This window comes from Ipomoea nil, unplaced genomic scaffold (assembly GCF_001879475.1).
Source record: "Ipomoea nil cultivar Tokyo-kokei standard unplaced genomic scaffold, Asagao_1.1 scaffold3314, whole genome shotgun sequence".
NCBI classification, from domain to species: Eukaryota; Viridiplantae; Streptophyta; class Magnoliopsida; order Solanales; family Convolvulaceae; genus Ipomoea; species Ipomoea nil.
The window spans coordinates 6,875,130-6,899,872 of NW_017619742.1; the positions used below are offsets into that span (position 1 = coordinate 6,875,130).

The following is a 24,743-nucleotide window of genomic DNA, read 5'->3' on the forward strand; positions in this document are numbered from 1 at the left end:
CCTTCCGCGCCTCCCAAAACAACGTCGTTTTGGGAGGCGCGGGACGCACAGTGCTGCGCGCGTCGTGTTGCAGGGTATAACGATTGTGTTTTACCCGTGCGTTGCACGGATTTTTTTTTTTTATGAATTTAAAATTAAAAATAGAAAACAATGAAAATATATTATAATGTACAATATAATAATATAGTTGGATTTTTATATATTTGGTCAAGTATCTATTTTCATAACATACAAAATTTAAATTTAAATTTTGTATGGTTAATATAATCTCTAATCATGTACATATTTAGATAAATTTATTGAAAAATTCACATAATTAAGTTTATTTATTCCTAATTGTATTTCATATATATTATAATTCTAAAAACATGAATACTAACTAAGAGAATTGTACTTCGAAATCAATAAAAAAAATGTAAATTCTAAATTTTGTATGAATAAATTTAAACTCTAATCGGACGCATTTCCTTATATGATTGTATAATACATTGTATATACACATAATATTTATTAATATGTATATAGAAAAATTCTACAATATAATTTCAATAATTATAATTTATATTGATAGATTTATAATTAAAAAATTACATTTAGAAATTTAAAATGTAGCATTTAAATATTGTATGATTATTATAGTGTATAATTGTATGTAAAATTATAAATATTCATGTTTTGTTAATTTTATACTTTCATTTCTTTAATTATATTTCATATTTCATATTTTATTAATTATAACTTAATGAAATTGTCACAAATATTTTTAGGGAAGAAATATTATATTTTTTTGTTTCAATAATTATATTAATTATAATTAATAAATATTGTGGAAATTACCAAAATAATTTCATTAATTATATTAATTCTAATATTTGTTCTCTTCCAATATTTAAACACATTACCATAAAATTATCATAATAATTACACGAAAGAAGGAAAGAAAATTATTAGAATAATTACCATTAATATTAAAAATTAATTATATATTAATGTAAGTATAATTTATTTTATGCCAATAATATTATACATTAAGTATATATATATATAATTATTGAAAAGAGGATATAATTTTAAAAAGTAAATTATTAATTAGATTACATAATATAACTGTCCTACTAATTGATTTCATACTACTATGTATAATTAATATATTTGAATTTTTTTAAAGCTAAATACCTATTAATTACCTTAATAATTAAGATAATTTTTAGTCAATCAATATTCAATAGTACTAAATGTATTACTTCAAATTTTTATAAATAAGATATAATATTATTAAATCGAAATAATTAAAAATAATGTGTCCATATTACAAAAGATTTTATAATAGTAATTTTTATTGCCTAATAGAATTTGTCAATTGTTAAACATTGTTTATGGTAATTATTGTATGACATTTAATACTAAGATTATCAGGTATAATTTTTATAATTAAGGTATAATATTATTAAACCAAAATTATTAAAAATAATGTGTCCACAATATAAAATAAATTATACTTGTCTTAAATAATTATTTATTAATATAAATTTATAATTATAAATTTGTATCAGAAAAAACATAGCAACTGAAATTTCTGGTTAAAAAAAAAAATCTCTCCATTTTTTTGTCACCAATTTATAGGTAGAGAATGTGAGAATTATAAATTAATAATATAAGTTTCATTTTCCATTTCCTTTTCTATTCAGTCAATTAGGGATTTTTATAATTTTCAGTCCATTAATAATATACGTTTCCTTTTTCAATTTGCATAATTTCACTTTCGTTTTCCAAATCCGTGTTTCATCTGTTATTCCCATACATAATATTCACGTTACTATAAATTGATTAGCAATTAATACATTTACAATACCATAATTATGCAATATTACCAATTAATACATTTTAATTAATTTACATTAAACATATGCTTACCAAATAAGATTTATTAATTATTTGACTAAAAATATAAAATATTTAATTAATTTAGTACACGAGTTTGGACGTGAAAATGATGTAGGATGATCATACTTGTTAATATTTTGATTTATTAAATTGGTTACAATTCATATTATGGTATGAATAATTCTTATGCAATATACAATTTGGCAACTCAATTAATATTAAGATTTAGCGCAATGAACATATTTCGTCTTGTGTACTCATTTGACCGGAAATATGAAGGTTGGTTCAATAAATCGTAAATATTACCAATTGTTTGGTTAGAAAATAATCTTTATCAAATAAAAAGTAATTAAATTGATAAATTATACTTAAAAGGTAAATATTATGGGTAATTTTCTTATATATAAACCTTTATTGAATTATTTTATTATAAGGAGCGAAAAATTTTATACATAAATTGTTTTATAATTTATTTTGATCTTGAGGTCACACACACACACATATATATACACACTGTAAATATTACAAAATACTTGGTTATAGAATAAGCTTTATTAAGTTATATATAAATTAAAAATGATTAAATTGTTAAATTATACAAATTGGAAAACTCTTAACAAAAAATTAGCAAAAATGTAACCACATACGTAAATTTGATTCTATTTCGTAAATGATTTATAAACATCTGTGTGATTTTATTTCGAAAATTTCAAAGAATAGTGCAAGAGTAGTAGTAAATTAAGGTAAATATTACCCAAAATTCTCAAAACCAAAAACATATTTGATCTTATTGAGAAGTGAGAAATGCCTATTACATAACAATAACAAAATATAAAATTATAAGTGAAGTTGAATGTTGGAATAACTATACAATCTTTAGAGCTATTAACATATCCATCATTATTTGAATCACATTCTTTCGAAGAATATGCATATGTAGAAAAGTACCATGAATTTGTAGTGTAAAAAAAAAATGTTGTAAAACAACCATATGCATAAACTAAAAGTTTTGAAATACAAAATATTAAAATTACGATCATAGTACCAAAAAAAAAAAAAAAAAAAAAAAAAAAACACCTCTTTATCATGGACTACACACTCTATAGAGTTTATTGTTTCAAAACCTCTTGCCTCTGGAAGATGAACAACACGGAGCACTCCAACATTGATTCTATTCCAAATGAGTGTAGGATGAAGTTGACTACCAACAATTTCGTTGTGACTTCCTGCTACAACAATTAGACAATTATATTATTTTTAAAATAAATATATAATAAAAAAATAAAAGAGAAATAATTTTAAAAAATAAATGTAGTGTCAACTATTATATAATAATAATGCATATTACATGTAAATTTATAAATTCGTTGTAATTGCCAATGCTTAACATCATTGTAGTTTATCCAGTTATTGTGCGTACCTTCTACAACGTGGGCACACGTGGTGTTGGAAGTCATCAACTCTCTTTAATGCATGTAAATAGTTGCTCAGAACCATTTCAATTGTCTCTATATTTGTATCCTGCAATATTTGCAAAAGATGCAGAAAAGAAATAAGAACATAAATTAAGAATTATGCCATTGGAAAATGAAAGACGCAATACATAACTCACCCCAGTACAAAAAGGAAGAGTTATAATTTTTCTAGTCACTAATCCATTGTATTTATAGGTAGAGATAGAGAATGTGAGAATTAATTTCTTTTTATATTTTCAATCAATTTGCCTAATTTCTGTTTCCTTTTTTTCATTAGAATCCTTTTATATTTTCAATCAATTAATAATATCAGTTTCCTTTTTTCAATTTATATTGACTGGATTTCACAATGGTATATTGGTATTGCATAATATTACCAATTAATAGCTTTTATAACATTTCCATTTTACATTTGCTTACCAAATAAGTTTTATTAATTTGACCAATAAAATATTTCATTAATTTGACTATAAAAGTTTGAGCGGGAAAATTACATAGGAGGATTTTACTTTTATATATATATAGATCAATAGTAAATGCATATTTTAAACAATAGTAAAAGTAAATTAAAAATGGAACGGAAATATTTCAATAATAATATCTACATCATCAATTAAAAATTGAACGAAAATTTGGTAAAAATATCATTGCATTTGATATTCTAATTGACTAATTGATTGAAAATATAAAATGGATAACTAATTGAGTGATATTCTGTCATTATATATTTTCACCCAAGTAACCCATCCGGTTGGATTAAAGGTGTTAGCTCTAGACGAAGATGAACACGATTGTGTTGTTACTACCAATGTCGTTTACAAAGAGATTTCAATAATGTGTAAATATAATCGGTGATATTAATTTTTTTTTAAATGAAAAAATTGTTATATATCTAGACAAAAAAAAATATATCTTCCATACAAATGAATAATGATAGCAATTCATTTCTATAACTGAGCTGTTAGAGAATGAGCACATTTGCTTAATTTATGAAAATACTAAATAATGATAACTAAAATCTTCAAAGTTATAGCACCGCATGTATACATCTAGACATTAGTTATTAATTTGAGCAATTATTTGCACAAATTCAATAAATGATATTATCAAAATATATAACTGATCCAAACCATATCTTTAATCACACTATATAATATTAGATTTTCTAATTTAAATAATTATATATAGATTCATATATTCTTAATATATTACAACAAATTCATTCCGTGCATCACACGGATGCAAATACTAGTGTATTTTAAAAAATTAAAATCGCCCTTAATGTTGAAATTAAATCAATAATTCAAAATCAACTAAAATTAATTTTGGCCGTCTTAAACCAATTACGAATAATACATTCAAAATATACATAATATTCTGCTTAATTATATCAAAAAGATATATTTTCTATGCATATTTTGATGAATTAAAATGAATGTAATTAAGGCCCACTTAATTAAGGCCCTAATATATAATATATAATATATATTATCAGGGAAAATCTTACATACAACTGTATACAAAAGACATTTGGATTCAATGCTAAGAAGCTTGCAGTTGTTGTAGGACTGTCCGAGTGGAGAGATGCTGTGGGTCGTGCAGGAGATGAAAGTATTGGGTATATTTTACCAAATAGAGCACTTCTTGACATTGCTAAGGAGATGCCTCTTACCAGCTACATGGTTAAATCAAAGTACCCATATATTGAAAATAATGTTGATTATATATAGTCAATCTCATTAGGAATTCATTTCAAGCGTGCTGCATATGAAGCTGGCGTTGAATACTTGAAAGAAATGTCGAGAGGAAAAAACAGTGATGTAAATGCAACTTCAAACGGGTTCGGCGTTTTGGGTTTCGGTTCGAATTTTTCGGTTTTTTGGTTTAAAAAAAATAAAATCAAACCATTCAGTTTAACATTAGAGTTCGGCTTAGTTTCGGTTCGATTTGAAAAAGTTGGATTTGGTTCGGTTTCGATTTCGGTTCGGTTTTGACGGAAGCCCACTATTTTAACTTTTCCTTTTTTGCCTGATTGATTGTTCAGTTGGCTCACTAGGAGTGTCACTTAAATGTTTTGTTGATGACAAGATGAATAATCATCCATTTGCATAGTTAACATTTGAAAGAAAAATTATTAAAACACCAAATGTTGGGACTTATGACTTAGAATTGAGGTTTGGGACTTCAGGAGTTGAGATTATTAATTATTATAATATTTATATATAATACTAGCACTTTGTAAGCGCGATTCGCAAAAATTTATGCCCAACATTAAAAAAATGATAAATGAAAATAATTACAAGTTATACTTCAAATTATATTTCACAATTCTTGAAAGTAGTAAATTTTAATCATCGTATTTGATAACTATACAGATGAAACAAATTTATATTTTGTTTATAAATAATGTAAACAATTTTGATATAATTTATACTTTATTTTTACAATAAATAAATAATATATCTATAATACTAATCTAGTACTCGGTGACTTATATTAGTGCGTGTGCGTGCATATATATATATATATATATATATATATATATATATATATATATATATATATATATGATTTACTATTTATAGAAATATAATTAAAATATAATCAACAATTAAAGTAAATATATAATAAAATAATAATAATAATAATAATAATAATAATAATAATAATAATAATAATAATAATAATAATAAAAATAGTATGAATGAAGAATGGAGTTCAAGGAAGGAATTGAAGAGGAGATGAATTTGTATATATTCATTGATATTGAAGATTTAGTTCAATACAAAATAAATGTAAGTATTAATAGAAATGTGTTCATAGCTTAGGGGATAACGCTCTTGATTTCTAAATTAGTGGTTGGGAGTTATATATATATATATATATATATATATATATATAAAGAAGAGAAAACCGATTGGTTTTTGATTCGGGAAACCCGAACCGATCGGTTTCCTCAAGCCGAAGTATCGATACTCAGCTTGAGACCAAACTGAAATGCGCAAGTATCGATCGATACTGGGCTTGAGATCGACCCGAAATGCCCAGCCCCCTATTCAAATTGCATCGGAACAGTGTCGTGGAAATAAGTATTCTCATGCGAAATTCCATCAATGCCCTCCACTTAAATATGGTTAACAATTTCAAAGTCTGAGGACTTAATTGGTTACAAAACATTGTCGAGGATCAAATTGGTAATTTCGCAATAGTCGAGGGACTATTTCAGTAATAAACTCTCTCTTTTTCAATGAGAAAAACGTGCACCAAATATCCAAAAGTATGTATTAGGTAAATCCTACCTTGTGTGACCCTAACAAATAAAAGATCACAATAGGGTAAACAAGTCGGCAAATTATTATACCATGGACCAGGGTCTACCTTGCATTGTAGACCATGGTCTAAAAATAATATTAAAATTCTGTATCTATAGTTGACACATTCTGTACCTGTAGTTGATAGTTTATGTACCTGTAGCTATATATATTGTGTCAACAATTATCAAGTTATTTGTTTACTTGTACAGAAACTGTTAACTGTAAGTATAGAATGCATTAACTGAATGTGTTGAATTTTATTATGTCAGTGTCAGCAATTATCAAGTTATTTAATTTACATGTATAGAAATTGTTAACTGTAGATACAGAATGTGTTAACTGAAGGCTAGGTACATAATTTTTGTATCAAGATTTACAATTCAATATGAACCCTGGTCCATAGTATAACAATTGAAACAAGCCTAGGAGGCCACAAAGAAGGTAAACAAACAAGCCTAGGATTATATTGAATAAACCCTGCCTTGTGACCTTATACAAAAGACGACAAGAAAGTAAACAAGCATATGCCAATAGACCATTCTTTTCTAAGTAATTCAAATAATCAACCAACCAATGTTTATTCTTGCTTTCAGGGGTGAAGTATCATTAGGGAATTTGGACCCAAATTGGTCATAGAGATCCAAGGTCTAGATTATTATTTAAAAAAAAAAAATATGCGGAACCTGCCATGCGGTGAGAAAGCCTGCCGGAATCCGCCACAAATGGTCAGAAAATGCGACAAAGAAACAACATGGTCGAATCTTTAAGAATCAGAAGACATAGTGAGACAGCATTTCTTACCAGGCCAGAATATGCCTTTAAGGGTGTCTTTGAAAATTTAGAAAATAATTTTTAAAAATTATTTTTTGAGTTTCTCGTGTTTAGTAAAGAGTGAAACTAAAAATGTGAGTAAAAAAAATTAGTGTTTGATCAAAGGAAATTAAATACCTTCATTTTCTTGAAAATAGCTTACTTTCTTTTTTGGAGAAGTCATTTTAAGTTTTAAACCGTTTTCCAATTTTCACACTACAGTCGTTTTCCAATTTCCACCACTACTATTATTATTGTTGTTGTGAGTCACTTTATGCTACCAGACCACAATGTCATTGGCATTATTATTATTATTATTATTATTATTATTATTATTATTATTATTATTATTATTATTATTATTATTATTATTATTATTATTATTAAAGTTGTTATGTTCTAAACAAAACGACTAAAATGTTTAATTAAATATTTTTGCTCATTTTTTTGGAAAATGAACCAAACACATCAAGACAGTTTTTTGGAATGCAACCAAACATTGAAAATGAAAATATTTTCTGAAAAATGACTCATTTTTCAAAAGTCATTTTCTTGATTTCCAAATACTCCCTAAGTTTAATCAAACAAAAAATGCAATTAATAGAATGCAATTTGAAATTGCTATGTTTTTGAGAAATTGATACATGTTTTGCAGTATAGTTAGAGAGTAAGTATTGGTCTCATTTTTGAATACTATCATATTATCTTATTTATTAAGAGGAACTATGATTTCATAGTTTTAGTCCTCCAAATTGCTTTTGTTGATTTAATATTGGTGTAATATGTATTGCTTATTCAATGTTGTATGTTGCCTTATGAGTATTGTTTTTATTTAGCGGAAATATCTATCTATATATAAAAACAAAATCCTCAACTTAACTTCCCGCCCAAAATTCTCAAATTTTAATATATTGTTTTCTACTTTTCTATTCGTACTATAATTCTACATTAAAATTTCATTGTAATATTGTAAAATAGTGTTATACAAATTCCTAATAGAATATATTCTTTCATACTTTTCTATTCGTACTATAATTCTACATTAAAATTCCGATTATAATATTGTAAAATAGTGTAATACAATTGCTAATAGAATATATTCTTTCCTACTTTTCTATTCGTACTATAATTCTATATTAAAATTCCTATTTGTAATACAATAGGACAATATTAAAACACTATTATAATAAGTGCATGATAAATAAATCTGGCAGTACAAATACTAGAAATAGGAAGCAACATATATTATAATTATTATTAATTTTATCGTTATTATAACATATATATAATAATATAGTTTTTTGTGCGCATTGCGCGATGGAAATGATGTCCAATGTTTTTCTTAAATAAGTATTTTAAAGTATATCAAGGAAAGATTATATTAGAATTGTTCATGCATAGATAATTAAATTTTGAATTTGCGTATTTAAATTGGTAATTCTAAGTTTACAAATGCAAGATAATATATAGTCAAGATTGATTATAATTGTCAATAAAATAATTGTATGCTTGGGTATGGTTGAAACCAATACGGGACATAAGGGAGAGCAAATAAAAATTAAAGCATAAAATATTAAAGATATACTAATATTGTTTGAGTAGATTTCGGCAGTAGGATTTGTGGTTAGAGTTCTATTAAGACTTTAATATTATAATTAGATTAATGTTGTAGTTATAATTCTATATTAGACTTTAATATTATAATTAGACTAACGGTGAATTAACGGTACTTAATGGAAAAGTTAACGGATCGGATAATCATATAATTAACGGAAGTTCAACATAAGTAATTTAATGTCTAATTTGTTTATTTAAATATGTAATTCATAGTATATAAATACAATGTAATATAGGAGATTCATTATAATTGTTACTAAACTTTTTTTTAAATAGTAACGAAGTATTTTTGTTGCAAAGGGTTCTAATATATTTAATGAATGCACATATATACAAGATCAATGAATGAATCAACGGTACCAGTCCTTTAGGTGTTTTGCTCAGTGTTCATTTAGTTCAACCATTATTGTTGCATAAATTATTATGGAGAAAGAAATTCCTAATTTAAGGAATTTAGATGTAGTAAAAATTTAAAAATTTTTATTATAATGTAACCCAAAGATATTGGACGACTGGTAAATATGATGTAACCCAAAAATCAAAATGCTAAAGAAAGTGTTTTGATTATTCAACAATTTGAAGCAACAATTTTTTTCCAAACCACTGAAAATGCAAACATTGCAATTTACAATATTTTCACTTAATGTTTTTGAGAATGATTTCCCCAAAACACATCTATATTTTAAAAGAATTATTATTAAAACAATTATTATTATTAGTATTATTATTATTATTATTATTATTATTATTATTATTATTATTATTATTATTATTATTATTATTATTATTATTATTATTATTATTAGGTCATTTTAAATGTTAATTTAAACAGCTATTTTTTTCAAATATCTTTTTACCAACTGTTGATATAATTCGCTGGTCAAATCTGCTAATATAATCCGCTAACGCTAACCGCTAACCGTTGATTGTCAAACAAGGACATTGCAATGTAGTTTCTCACTTCAATTTGTTGTGTGATTTGAATACTCTCTTTGTCAACAAATTCCTCAAGTAGTTAATATAATTGACTTTATTAATTTAAATTTTTTAAATTTTTTCATGGTATTAATAAAATACTTGGTAAATAAATATATAGCATTATTTTGTATTATAACTTTGATATTTAATTAAAAAATAGTGCATAAAAACGATAATAGACAATGTAGTGAATATAATCAATTGATGAATTTGAATGTAAAGAATTTTTACATTGGAGAAAAATAAAGACAATATAACTAATGGAATTATTTCTCTTAATTAATTTATTGATAATGAATAATTTTTTTTAATAAAGACATTATAGGGACAATGTAGCGAATATAATCAATTGATGAATTTGAATTTTGAATGTAAAGAATTTTTATATTGGAGAAAAATAAAGACAATATAACTATTGAAATTATTTCTCTTATTTAATTTATTGATAATGAATAATATTTTTTTGAATAAAGGCATTGTAGACACATAATTCTAAATTAAAGAAATGCATATGTATTATTTTTTGTTGTAGCTACTAAATTATTATTTAATTTAATAAGAGTAAAATAGAGTACTAATTATGCCAACTTTGATTGGGATGTGGTTCGAACCTAAGACCTTTCTTATTGAAATCAATGAGTAGGTTAATGGTGAACTAACAGAAATTAACGGAAAAGATAATATTTAACGGATAATCATATTCATTAAGGATAAATTAGGAAATCTCAAGAAAAAATTAAAATCTGATCAATTTGAGCCATTCATTTGATTAAAATATTTGACCCCCATTTTTTCTACCCATTATAAGCCTAACTATCTTGGGCTCTTATTAGTGTGTATATATATATATATATATATATATATATATATATATATATATATATATATATATATATATATATATATAGTAGATTTGAAAGAAAGGGATGATTGAGTAGTAAAATAGTCAAACATAATATTAGCAATACAACAATATTAAAATTCATATTTCTATATATTCAACAATATTATATTATTTATTTTCCCGTTAAAAATTATATTCTCCATTATCAGTTTTATAAATCTCCGTTCAATTTACTAAATTTCAAACTCCCATTAAAACTCAACTGCATGGCTAAATTATTAAGATTTAAATAAAAAATCTTTAAAAACATGCATGCTTAATTCCTAGTTAAAATCAAACCCAATCTCCCAACTCTATGTTGTACTCAAACACTCCTAAATCACCTATAAATATAACCCAAAACCCAGCACTCCATCACCAAGACTCAAACAGAAGATTGAAGAAGAGCAATTTGGAGCTTGGCTTTTTAATTTGGAGCATTCCATTCTATTAACTTTAGTTTCTATAGGTGAAGTAAGGATTACAAGTTCTTTTTTGGTGATTATGCAGTTTATGTTTTTTTAGTGTTGCAGTATAAAATGCTATTCTTGAATTTTCACATATTGCATAAAGTATTCCAGCCTGGCATCAGTGATCATCATTCTTTCTTTTATTGGGTAATAACAGATTAACAGTTTCAATCTTTTTTTTTTTTTAAATCTTATTTCAATCTATAACAAATTACAAGTTTTTCAAGTACCTATTCTTCCAAGTAGGTGATTACATTGTAATTAAACTGTTTGGATGGTTGAATTATTATATTGTAGGGAGTTCAAGTATCATAGGACATATATAGCTAATTTGGTGGTAGGAGTCCATGATGAAATTTTTTTGCACAGCTCTTTAGTTTTTCATTATTTTTTGGATGTATATTATAGGTTTGAGTTCTATAATATTGTAAAGTATTAAGAATATGTACTTTTGATCATTCGTATGTTTTGTTAATAGACTATTATAGGTTTGAGTTGTATTGTAAAGTATTGAGAATATGTACTCTAAACTTTAAAAAGTATATTACTAATTATTTCTATACTTTGAACATACCTTGACAAACTATATATCCTATACATTGTTGATTTGCAGTCTATGGTAAGTTTAAATATATTCAAGTAACAAGCTCAAATTTTATTAAACTTTCAATTTCATATAATTTATCAAAAGGTCTTTTAATATATTTTTTCAATTTCGTATAATTTGTATTGAAATTCATATATATGAATATAAAAAAGATAGAAAAAATGCATGATTTTTCATTACTTAAAAGACAAACACTTATAATGTTTCTGCCAATACTTCATAACTGCACATAACACAAATACACTACATACTATATTAGCGTTTATGCTAAATAAAAAAATAATTGCAGTTCATAAGATTGTATTAAACAAAGTGAACTTAAAGAATAAAATTCTCACTTCTTCTTGATTAACTAATTAGCATAAATTGATTAGTGATACATATTAAAGTCATAATGTTCTATATTAATCTTTTAGGAAATAACACTGCAAAATATGAATATGCAACACAATTAAATATGAATATGCAACACAATTAATAATCATAAAATAATATGTTGGACTTTAAACTATAAGCTATCAGGTATTAAAAAAAAATTAGATACAAAATGATAGAAACTTAAAACCATAATCTACAGATTTTTTTCCTCAACATTTAACACTGCAAAATATGAATAGACAACACAATTAATAAGAGAAATATAGATTATGGTTATAAGGTGCACAATGGATTGCTGAAATCTACCACCTGTGATGCTATTAAAAATATTGATCACTCATTAGGACTGTGTAATGGTTACAAGGTTGGTTGATCATATTTTGGAAGCTCAGATTATGTGTGGAACGAATGCAGGAACAAATGTTTTAATTCCTTGAATGTCGTTGACACCTTCAGATTCAAGATTACCTTTCAAGTTCCAAAGAAAGCAATTTCCTTTGATGCTATCATATGGCATGATAATAAATAAAAGTCAATGGCAAATACTATCATACCTGTGATTATTTTTTAGAAGGCCGGTCTATAATCATGGTCAAATGTATGTAGTAGTCTGAAGAGTAAGTAAATTAAGGAGATTAAAAATTTTGATATGTGGGGATATTGTACCATCTGTAAGTACGACTAAAAATGTCATATACAATGAAAATTTTAATAATGGGTAATACAATTGCAGTGTTAATCGTTTTTAAATAACTATTTCATATATTACTTTTTTTTTTTGTCTATATCATATGTCCGTGCATCGCAGTTATTTGCCCCGTACGATGGATTAAACACGGGTCGTTGAACTTTTTTATAATTATAATTAATTGTTTGATATATATATATATATATATATATATATATATATATATATATAAAAGGAACCGCGGTGATATTGTTGTGAATGTTGCTTCTAGTGGAATAGCATCTTTGCTCCTACAGCGCATTCCAGATTTGCTATACCTCTCTTTTTGAACGAAGATTTCACGTGCAGCATATCGCAAGGAATTGACCTTGCTGAGCTTATGATAATGAGCAAATTGATAATATGGGATGAAGCACTAATGATGCACAAACACGGTTTTGAGGCTTTGGGCAAAACCATGAGGGATCTAGTGAGGTTCGTCATACTGGGTAGTGCTGAAAAGACTTTTGGTGGAAAGACAATAGTTTTGGACGAAATTTTAGACGTATCCTACCTATTATTCCGAAAGCAATAAGACCAGTAGTTGTCGGAGCGACTATTAATTCTTCATACCTGAGGACAAATTGCAAGGTATTAAGGCTCACAAAGAACTTGAGACTACAGACAGTTGATTGGTTTTCAAAATGGATTGCAGACATCGGAGATGGGATTGCAGGGGTTGTAAACGGCAGTTCATTTGAGATCGATATTCCGGCACGGCTTTTGTTGAAGTGTGGGCACGATCGCATAGCAACCATAGTGGAAAACACCTTCCCAAGCTCGGATATGACATGCAGAAGGACAAACATATTTAAGTTGTGACTCTTTGTATGTAAGACAGAATCAGACAATGAAAATCTATCAGAGGTACACACTCCTGAATTCTTAAATAGTTCGAGGTGGCCGGGTCTTCTTAATCATTCATTGACATTAAAGGTCAGTGCACCTGTTATGTTATTGCGAAACATAGTCCACTCTCTTGGTATTTGTAACGGGGCGCGGCTCATCATCACAAGATTGGCAGATCACATTGTCGAAGCAAAAATAGTTAATGGGACACATGAAGGAACCAAAGTTCTTATCCCCCAATTGTCTCTCACTCCTTCTAATACGAGATTGCCCTTCAAGTTCTAGCGTAAACTATTCCCGTTGATGCTTGCATATGCCATGACTATCAACAAAAGCCAAGGCCAAACACAAACTCACGTTGGGTTATTGCTATAAAAAATGGTCTTTAATCACGGACAATTGTACGTGACTTTCTCCCGAGTCACGCATCCTGATGGCCTGAAGGTGTTAGCTCTATACGAGGATGAAAAAGATTGTGTTGCGACTACCAATTTCGTCTACAAAGAGGTTTCAATAATGTGTAACAATCGTTGATATTATGTGTTTTTTTTTCAAAATGACAAAATTGCTATATATCTAGACAAAAATATATCCTCTATGCAAATGAATTAGGATAATAATTGCTTACTATAACTAAGTTGTTAGAGAACGAGCACTTTTGTCTAATTTATAAAAATCTTAAACAATGATATATAAAATCTTTAAAGTTACTGCACCGCATGCGTACATCTACACATTAGCTATTAATTTGAGCAATTATTTACTCGAATTCAAGCAATGATAGCATCAACAAACATAAACGATCCAGACCATATCTTCAATTGCACTATATAATATTTGATGTTATAATTTAAATAATTGTATAACTGTTGGAGCTGTTGGTAGAAAATCAAATAATAATCAAAATAAATAAGATTATTATTTTCTGGAAAACAAAGGGAAGGAAAGATGGAGAAAATTGGCTAGTGTTTGGTGTTGGGTTTTTGCAAGAGTCAAGCGATCACTCTTTCCTTAAAACCTTATTTGACACCTCCCAAAGATGCTAGGAGCGTTGTGACCTAGGCTTCCCAGGATAAAACTTGCTAGTGATTCAATGTTTGAGCACTCAAACAAGGAATCCGGCGAGCAAAGACAAGGTTATGAACACAGTAGACTAAAGAAGGAGTAGAAGCAGAGAGGTTTTGAGGCTAAAAGATGAACTTTCGTGTTCTATATTTTCTGTGTATCTCTCTATTGCCTCTACCCTCTCTTATATAGGGTTGAAGGATTAAATAGCTTTTATTAAGGCACTTTAAAGCTGGCTCTCCAACAGCTATAACAGCAGGCCACTACCTGAGAATTGAATTTCAGAATTCAAAATTGGAGTTAATAGGATATTAATTTCCTAACAGATGAATTCAATCCCCATAACAGTCAGAACTTTCGGGTTCCCGATCGTTGGCGTGCAGGGTTCGGTCTCAACTTTCGACCTTACCCAGTTTCGGCCTTTACACCTCTCGTGGTCACCGTTGCACGAAAGTTGTGCTCTCGGTGCACCACAACCTCTTGTGCTCTCTGTAGCACGAGAGTGGTGCTCTCGGTTTTGGCCGAACCAAGTGACTATACCGGTTGGAAAATGATACCGAAGGTTGGCATAACTTAGCCCGCAGGTGCCGGCGCACACGAGCTCGGGCTTGAATCAAGCCTTTTTCAATCTCGTCTAGTTGGAATTTGATTTGCAACCCCCCTCCCACCCCCGCGCGAGAGAGCCTCTATGCTATACAATTCTACAAGCTTCAAAAGAGCTCTTGTATATACGGGGGGCAAATCCTCTTTCCAAACCAATGTGGGACAAAAGCTCACTTTTTCCCTTCATTTTCCAACTCAAATGGGCCTACTTTGAGAATCAATATCTCATTCACCCATTATCCGTTTTGAGCGTACAATATATCGATCTCTTCGTCTCACTACGAAGAATCCGAATCCACTTTGAACCGACCCAAATCGGAAGTGGACCCCACTGATAATTGTACCACAAAATAGCCACTTAATATGCCATTTTAAGCTATTTTTTCCAACAATCCCCCACATGAATGAAACATTGATTTTCGGGGTATTTTGAAATCGGAAACAACTGTGTTCAAACGGTCGATCCCTGCATAGGATAGGTAGGGAGTCACTATACCCTTTGAACCTTCCCTTGTAAAGACATTTTTACTTTACTGGCTGTACGGTAGAACGCGATGTCTTTGAACCGACTACCGTTTATGTAGACGATGACATATCTCCCACAGGAATCTCCCAACCATGCTCTTGCTCTCACGAGTGTGCCCGTTTTGGTTGTGGGTCACCGTTCCTGGTTCTGCGAGAGTTTCTAAAGAATTGTGCCCAACAATTCTCCTTCGAAGCGACCTTCACTTCTCTCTTACATAGGTGATTCTTTCTCGAGTATCCCGCATACTCAAGAATCATTAAAGCATCAACATGCTAGCCTCATGCGGGAGTCACTGTTTTAACGAGGAGTAGTAGGGAGTCCGAGACCCCCACAATGATGCGCTCCGTTCAATAATTTAGTTGTCTCATTGAACCTAGGTGCCAGCTAGGTTGGGTATCCACTATAGAACTTTTTAGTCCAAGGGCATTAGACCCATTCCTCATGTCAACTTCTCCACAACTTCTTTGCCTAACCCTTTGGTCAGCGGATCCGCTATATTGTCTTTTGACTTTACGTAGTCAATCGAGACAACACCAGTTGTGAGTAGTTGTCTAATGGTATTATGTCTACGACGCACGTGTCTAGACTTACCATTATACATATGACTCTGTACTCTTCCAATTGTGGCTTGACTATCGCAATGCACACATATTAGAGGTATCGGTCTTTCCCAATTAGGAATATCCTCTATAAAATGGCGTAGCCATTCAACCTCTTCACAACCTTTGTCCAAGGCTATCAGCTCAGATTCCATCGTGGATCTAGCTATCACAGTTTGCTTAGAGGATTTCCATGCAACGGCTCCACCGGCTAGTGTAAACACGTAGCCACTCGTGGACTTAGATTCCTTAATATCAGATATCCAGTTCGCGTCGCTATACCCTTCAAGTACAGCGGGATATCTCCCGTAGTGTAGTCCAAGATCACGAGTATACCTCAAGTATCTCATAACCTTTACTATTGCCTTCCAGTGCATAGCACCGGGGTTACTCGTATATCTACTGAGTTTACTAACCGCATAGGCAATATCCGGCCGAGTACAGCTCATAAGATACATCAAACTACCAATAACCCGAGCATATTCCATTTGTGAAATACATTCTCTGTGGTTCTTGATTAGATGAATATTTGTATCAAATGTTGTCCTAGCCACTTGAATATCATCCTTGTTAAATTTCTCAAGGATTTTGTCAATATAATGTGATTGGCTCAACACGAGACCATCAGGTTTTCTAATGATTCTAATCCCGAGGATTAAATCGGCCAAACCCATAGCCTTCATGTCAAATCTCGCATTTAACATGTTTTTGGTAGACTTGATCACCTTATCATTACTACCAATGATGAGAATATCATCGACATATAAACAAAGAATGACGTAGCCGTCTATCGTTTCCTTAACGTAGACACATTTGTCACTTTCGTTTATTTTAAACCCGTTAGTTAACATCGCATGGTCAAACTTTTCGTGCCACTGTTAGGTGCTTGTTTTAAACCATAGAGCGATTTAACCAACTTACACACTTTCCTTTCTTGGCCCGGAACCACGAACCCTTTGGGTTGTTCCATATAGATTTCCTCATCTAATTCGCCATTCAGGAAAGCGGTTTTCACATCCATTTGATGAACTTCCAAGTTCCGCAACGCGGCTATGGCAAGTATCATCCTTATGGAGTTTATTCTCGTCACGGGAGAATACGTGTCGAAGTAATCGAGGCCCTCGCATTGCCTGTAACCCTTGATTACAAGTCTAGCCATATACTTCTCGATGGAACCATCAGGTTTCATCTTCCTTTTAAAGACCCACTTGGATCCTAAGGGTTTACTACCCGGAGGAAGATCAACAAGTTTCCAAGTGTGATTCTGTAGGATAGAATCCACTTCACTTTTTATAGCCTCTTTCCACATTGGTCCTTCTGTAGAAGTCACGGCTTCTGCATACGTTCGAGGCTCGTCTTCTATCAAACAAGATAGAAAATCAGGTTCGTTTTCTAATAAACAAGTTAGAGTACCCGAATCGTACTCTAACAAGTAAGTTAGAAAATCAGGACCGAATGATTTTCCAACTCTCGCCCGCTTACTACGTCTCGGCTCGAGCTCGAGTTCTTTCTCAGATTCCCCACTATCATTATCCATAGTTTCGTCAAACGTTCGTTTTGACGTACTTGGTCCCTCGTTGGTCCTACAAGGAAATATATTTTCGAAGAAATATGCATTCCTTGATTCTATTATCGTGTTCTCATGTACATCCGAATTATGGGACTCCTGTACTAAGAACCGATAAGCACTACTATTATGTGCATAGCCAATAAAGATACAGTCCACCGTCTTAGGACCTATCTTTACTTTCTTAGGTGTTGGCACCAATACTTTGGCAAGACACCCCCACACTTTCAGGTACTGGTATGAAGGTTTCCTACCGTTCCACATCTCATAAGGAGTCTTATCGAGCTTCTTGCAGGGTACCTTATTCAAAAGATAATTACTTGTCAAAATCGTCTCACCCCACGCATCTTGAGGTAGGAGCGAACTTATAAGCATCGCATTCATCATATCTTTCAATGTACGATTCTTTCGTTCGGCCCAACACCGTTCGATTGAGGTGAGTAAGGTGCAGTACGCTCGTGTATTATACCTACACTCGCACAGAAGTCACCAATAGGTGCTTCGTACTCACCACCTCGATCGCTTCTAACCTTCTTAATTCTCTGATTAAGTTGGTTTTCCACTTCATTCTTATAAAGAACGAATTTATCAACGGCTTCATCTTTGCTCTTAAGCAAATACACATAGCAGTATCGTGTGCTATCGTCGATAAATGTGATAAAATACTTATTACCACCTCTCGTTTGTATCGATCTAAAATCGCACAAATCACTATGGATTAATTCTAGTGGTTCAATTTCCCTTTCAACCGATTTGAAAGGTACTTTCGTTAGTTTTGCCTCAACACAAATTTCACACTTGTTATTTGTGTCAATTTGAAAGTTAGGAATATGGTCCATGCTAATTAATCTACGCATAGAATTAAAATTAACATGACCTAGTCTACCATGCCACAAAATGGAAGACTCAAGCAAGTAAACAGAATTAACTTTGCTTTTATTGATAACAGGAATTACACTAAGCTTAAAAAGCCCATCAGTTACATATCCTTTACCAACAAACATCCCTAACTTGGACAAAACTACTTTGTCTGACTCGAACACCATGCGAAAGCCATGCTTGTTCAACAGAGAGCCAGACACAAGATTCTTCCTCAGCTCAGGAACATACAACACGTTGTTCAACGTCAGTTCCTTCCCGGAATTCATCTTCAGAACTACCTTGCCCATGCCTTCCACAGCAGACTGAGCAGAGTTTCCCATCAACACCTTTTCACCCTCAACGGTCTCAAAGGTGTTGAACATCTCTCGGTTGCAACACAAGTGCCTTGTTGCACCAGTATCAATTAACCATTCACGAGGGTTTGAGCCCACGAGGTTCACCTCGGTCACCATAGCCGAAAGGCTAATCTCGACCTCCTTCTGATTGCTATCTCCAACAACATTGGCTTCAGAACTCTTGTTCTTCTTCCTTGGACCCTTGCATTCAGATGCTCTGTGGCCATGCTTGCCACAATTGTTGCATTCACCAGGAAACTTGTTCTTGGTAACGCCACCTTTCGGACCTAGCTTTCGCTTGTCCTTCTGGTTCCTCTTGGAGCTCTTACCATGCTCCACAATGTTGGCCTTAGCGCCAACAACGATAGGAACTTTCCTATCATTCGTCCTATTCCCCTCCTTAATCCTGAGTCGCTGGATCAGGTCTTCCAGGTTCATCTCCTTTCGCTTATGCTTAAGGTAGTTCTTGAAATCCTTCTAACCTGGAGGTAACAAATGGATCACAGATCCCACTTGGAAGGCTTCACTTAGCACCATGCCCTCGTCATGGATCTCATTGAAGATTAATTGCAAATCTTCCACCTGACTTAGCACAATTTTTGAATCAACCATTTTGAAGTCGAGGAATCAGCCAACCACAAACTTCTTTGAGCCGGCATCCTCACTTCGGTATTTATGATCCAAAGCTTCCCACAACGCTTTTGATTTATTTATCTTTCGATATACATCGTATAGCGTGTCACACAATCCATTCAGGATGTAGTTTCGGCAAAGGAAATCCGAATCCTTCCAATAGCCAACCGCCATCACGGATTGTGCATCTTGTTCCTTCAACTCGGGAACTTTCTCGGACAAGAACCTTGCCAAGCCGAGAGTTGCTAGGTAGAACAACATTTTCTGTTGCCACCTCTTGAAGTTCGAACCAACACCGGTGAACTTCTCCGGCTTTTCTGCCGAACCACTCGGTACCAAAGGTACCCGAGACATGGGAATATATCCCTCAGTGCTCCCACCATCTTGTGAACCAACGTTCACTGGTGTAGCTTGGGAATTAGCAACATTGTTGCCGTTTCCTCCATTGTTGTTCTCAACAACATTTTCTTCCCCACTGTTAACGAAAGGCAACTCGGGGTTCTCCATTTCTTCAAGAAAATTTGAGAAAACAACCAACGGGAAAACAAGGAATAAGGTTTTAAGACTGTTGGAACCGTTGGTAGAAAATCAAATAATAATCAAAATAAATAAGATTATTATTTTCTGGAAAACAAAGGGAAGGAAAGATGGAGAAAATTGGCTAGTGTTTGGTGTTGGGTTTTTGCAAGAGTCAAGCAATCACTCTTTCCTTAAAACCTTATTTGACACCTCCCAAAGATGCTAGGAGCGTTGTGGCCTAGGCTTCCCAGGATAAAACTTGCTAGTGATTCAATGTTTGAGCACTCAAACAAGGAATCCGGCGAGCAAGACAAGGTTATGAACATAGTAGGCTAAAGAAGGAGTAGAAGCAGAGAGGTTTTGAGGCTAAAAGATGAACTTTCGTGTTCTATATTTTATGTGTATCTCTCTACTGCCTCTACCCTCTCTTATATAGGGTTGAAGGATTAAATAGCTTTTATTAAGGCACTTTAAAGCTGGCTCTCCAACAGCTATAACAGCAGGCCACTACCTGAGAATTGAATTCCGAATTCAAAATTGGAGTTAATATGATATTAATTCCGTAACAGATGAATTCAATCCCCATAACATTCAGAACTTTCGGGTTCCAGACCATTGGCGTGTAGGGTTCGGTCTCAACTTTCGACCTTACCCAGTTTGAGTTGTGCTCTCGGTGCACCACAACCTCTCGTGCTCTCTGTAGCACGAGAGTGGTGATCTCAGTTTTGGCCGAACCAAGTGACTATACCGGTTGGAAAATGATACGAAGGTTGGCATAACTTAGCCCGCAAGGCCAGCCAATTTCCGGACGACATTCGTGCCCGCGCACACAAGCTCGGGGGGCTTGAATCAAGTCTTTTTCAATCTCGTCTAGTTGGAATTTGATTTGCACCCCCTCCCACCCGCGAGAGAGCCTCTATGCTATACAATTCTACAAGTTTCAAAAGAGCTCTTGTATATAAGGGGGGCAAATCCTCTTTCCAAACCAATGTGGGACAAAAGCTCACTTTTTCCCTTCATTTTCCAACTCAAATGGGTCTACTTTGAGAATCAATATCTCATTCACCCATTATCCATTTTGAGCGTACAATATATCGATCTCTTTGTCTCACTACGAAGAATCCGAATCCACTTTGACCCGACCCAAATCGGAAGTGGACCCCACTGATAATTGTACTACAAAATAGCCACTTAATATGCCATTTTATGTCATTTTAAGCTATTTTTTCCAACAATAACGACCCAGATTTTTTAATATATTATAACAAATCCATTCCGTGCATCGCACGGGTGAAAATACTAGTTATGAATAAATATAAAATATTACATCTATCAAAACTTGATACTGATTAAATATATTAAGCTTGTTTCTGTGAGTTTGTGCTTAGAGCTAAAGGAGTTGTTAAACTGGTAATTTTAATTAATCAGTATTCGATCATCTCCAAAATGTTTGAATTAAGAAGTAAGACAAGGGGTTGAAATATGAAAGTTTATTAACTCATTTAAATATGCTCAGAATTGATATTTTGGTATAGTATCCTTTATCCTTATATTTAATTTGTTTTATTTGTTATCGTTTTGAAGTATTTTCTTGAACACAAAATTTTCTAATTTATCAAGAAAAAGAGGTTTACAAAAACCCATTTTCTTATTGCTCTTATTATTTTATTCTTTCAATTTTTGGCTCTAATAGTCCAAAAGATGAAATAAATTGCTCTAACTCTTTACCTCTGAACAAATAAATGCTTTATGATTTTAAAAATAAAATTTGTGCTATTGTGTATCTATGTAATGTTGTAAATAATTAGATGTGGACTCTGCATATCTTATATATATTGGACTGGATGATTATTAATATGATGATCCACTACCTGTCTCTCTTTACCTCATTATTTAGAAATTTCTCCTTCACAGATTCTCATCCTTAAGAAATATTCATGTGAAGGAGGTTGATTACTATTTGACATATATATTATCTCCAACAATATTAGTAAAAATCTAACTCATTATATTTGCCCAATTGACCCAATCACTCATGCCATAATCTAAAAGAGTTTGGGTCTTTAAACTTTTAAAAACATCGCAACATAACGAGTACTCAGAACTATATGCAATTCTCTAATAGTTTTATATTATTCAAATAAGGAAAGCATACACATCAAACAAAAACTTTTAGATGGTGATAGATGCAGCCACTTGTCATCATCTCAACCACCTTGGTTGTTATTTTCTGTTATGCTAAACTGTTGCTTTCCTCCCTTTTGGTAGTTCAAGTTGTTGTATATATAAGTCGTAGAGCTTGTCCTGAACTTGGTTAATGAGAGATCTAGTTCCTTCTTCTTACCTTATTATCTTTTGCTCCATTCATCTTTCTCCATCTCTCCATCCGCAACATGGTATCAGAGCAGGAAGATTGAGAATCTCAAAGTTTTTTGTCAATGGCTTCTGGTTCGATGAACGCATGGCCTCCAATCAGCAATCAGACTATTCCGACAGAGATTCCGACTAAAAATCCAGCCACCGCAAATGTATAGCCATCTACACCCAATCCAGCCACTGGTTCCAATGCTTCTGAGGTAACATTTGATCCGCAATCTCAATCGAACCCATATTTCCTTCATGTTAACGAAAATCCTGCCCTGGAATTAGTGTTAGTTCCCTTAGATGGAACGAACTACCATCCATGGGCTAGGGTAATGACTATGGCCCTCTCATGTAAGAACAAAGTAGCTTTTGTTGATGAAGCATCACTAAACCTACTAGAGACAACCTAGAAAGGTACCTCGCCTGGGAAAGATGCAATAATATAGTAGTCTCCTGGATTGTGAGAACTTTGACTCCAACTGTTGGAAGGAGTGACTTGTGGATTGACACTGCTTATGGTATATGGAGTGATCTGAAAAGAAGATTTAGCCAACAAGATTTATTCAGGATAGCTGAGATCAATTGTGAGATCTATCAAACTAAACAATGGGATAACTCATTGAATGAGTACTTTACTAAACAAAAACTTCTGTGGGATGAACTAACTATCCTTAGACCTCCTTTGAAGTGTGTCTGCAATGTGAAATGTGAATGTGGAAAGAAGATTGATGAGGTGAATGAACATTTTGAGAAGGATAAGCTCTCTATCTTTCTGATTCGTCTACATGAGAAGTACTCAGGGGCTAGAAATCAAATTATGTTAATGAGGCCTCTGTCAGATGTGAATGATGCATACTCCATGATTGCTCAACAAGAAAGGCAGTTTCAGCTAGCTAGTACTGGTTTTGCAAGTCAGCTATATCAGACAGGTGAAAACAGTTCAGCTAGTGTGATGATGACCAGAACAGATGGACAATTCCAGTCAGGTTTTAAGAAGAATTCTGCTGTTAACAAGAGACCAGTGTGTACTTACTGTGGTTACACAAGCCACACTCATGACAAATGCTATAAGAAGCATGGTTATCCACCAGGGTGGAAACCAAGATCAAGAAACCAAGGCTTTGCTAATCAGGCACAGAGTCCATCTGCAACTCAGTCTAATGCTGAAAGTGGAATGTCCTTTACACAGGATGATGTCAAGAGATTTATGGAGTTCATGCAGAAAAACAGATCCATCAATGGAAGCCAGAACTCACCTCTTGATCAGCCCTCACATGTCAGTGCCAACATCATATCCACTGATTTCCAGACTGAAGGTATGATTCCTTCAACTAACTCAGTTAAGTTTGATAAGAGTGATTGGATAGTAGACAGCGGTGCCACACACCATATTGTGTGTAATCTGGAACTGTTAAGCAGTCAAAGAGAAGTCCATGACCTGCATGTGAGCCTACCAAATGGTCAGCAAGCTGACATTACCTCTATTGGTTCCGTCCATTTATCTGATGACTTTGTGTTGCATGATGTTCTACATGTTCCTGGTTTCTGCTGCAATTTAATCTTTGTGGGTGCCTTCATTAAGAAGTCCAATTGTGTAATGAAAATACATGCTAATCAGTGCCTTATACAGGATGTTATCCATGGCAAAATGATTGGAA

The 24,743-nt window shown here is 31.9% G+C and overlaps 2 long non-coding RNA genes across 2 annotated transcripts in view; one reads left to right on the forward strand and one right to left on the reverse strand.

Annotated features, from left to right (window-relative positions):
- On the forward strand, nucleotides 1-8,149 carry LOC109169507. Its single transcript, XR_002052238.1, has 3 exons — nucleotides 1-87; nucleotides 1,630-1,632; nucleotides 8,139-8,149. It is a non-coding gene; the product is annotated as an uncharacterized LOC109169507 (long non-coding RNA).
- LOC109169506 overlaps nucleotides 6,942-24,743 on the reverse strand; it is a 23,507-nt gene continuing 5,705 nt past the window's right edge. The window contains exons 3-4 of the long non-coding RNA XR_002052237.1: nucleotides 21,135-21,137; nucleotides 6,942-7,019 (exon numbers count right to left, since the gene is read on the reverse strand). This is a non-coding gene — a long non-coding RNA (uncharacterized LOC109169506). The remainder of the gene's footprint in view (nucleotides 7,020-21,134; nucleotides 21,138-24,743) is intronic.